The 584-nt window shown below is 41.8% G+C and overlaps 1 non-coding gene across 1 annotated transcript; it reads left to right on the top strand.

Moving 5' to 3' along the window:
• The first annotated feature begins 203 nt into the window (after nucleotides 1-203).
• TRNAC-GCA (transfer RNA cysteine (anticodon GCA)) lies at nucleotides 204-275 on the top strand. The gene has a single exon. It is a non-coding gene; the product is annotated as a tRNA-Cys (tRNA).
• The last annotated feature ends 309 nt before the right edge of the window (nucleotides 276-584 follow it).

Below are 584 nucleotides of genomic sequence, written 5' to 3'. Positions count from 1 at the left end.
AAATGTAGTAATTGGCCTCTACTAAGTTAGAATGTGTGAAATTGAAAAGAAGTCTAAAATTTGTCTCACTGGTAGTTGCAGTCACTCAATTTATTTCCTGTGCAAATGCAGAAACTTCACTTTAACCTTGTACTTTAAACTCAAATATCCAATGAATATCTCTATGCTATAAAATTCAAAATATCTATACTATGTAGGAGGCTTCCCTGGTGGCTTAGACGGTAAAGTGTCTGCCTGCAATGCAGGAGACCTGGGTTCGATTCCTGGGTAGGGAAGATCCCTGGAGAAGGAAATGGCAATCTACTCCAGCACTCTTGCCTGGAAAATCCCATGGATGGAGGAGCCTGATCTTCCCAGATGGCACTATTGGTAAAGAACCTGCTTGCCAATACAGGAGACATAAGAGATGGAGGTTTGATCCCTAGGTCAGGAAGATCCCCTGAAGGAGGAAATGGCAATCCACTCTGGTTTTCTTGGCTGGAGAATCCCTTGGACAGAGAAGCCTATAGCATCTCAAAGAGTTGGACACACCTGGAACGACTTATCATTCATACATATACTATGTAAGAAAAACAGCTTTTACA

Source organism: Bos indicus, chromosome 6, assembly GCF_029378745.1.
Source record: "Bos indicus isolate NIAB-ARS_2022 breed Sahiwal x Tharparkar chromosome 6, NIAB-ARS_B.indTharparkar_mat_pri_1.0, whole genome shotgun sequence".
In the NCBI taxonomy this organism is placed as follows: domain Eukaryota; kingdom Metazoa; phylum Chordata; class Mammalia; order Artiodactyla; family Bovidae; genus Bos; species Bos indicus.
Note: the sequence above shows the minus strand (reverse complement) of the source record. Positions and strands in the feature narration are given on the sequence as shown.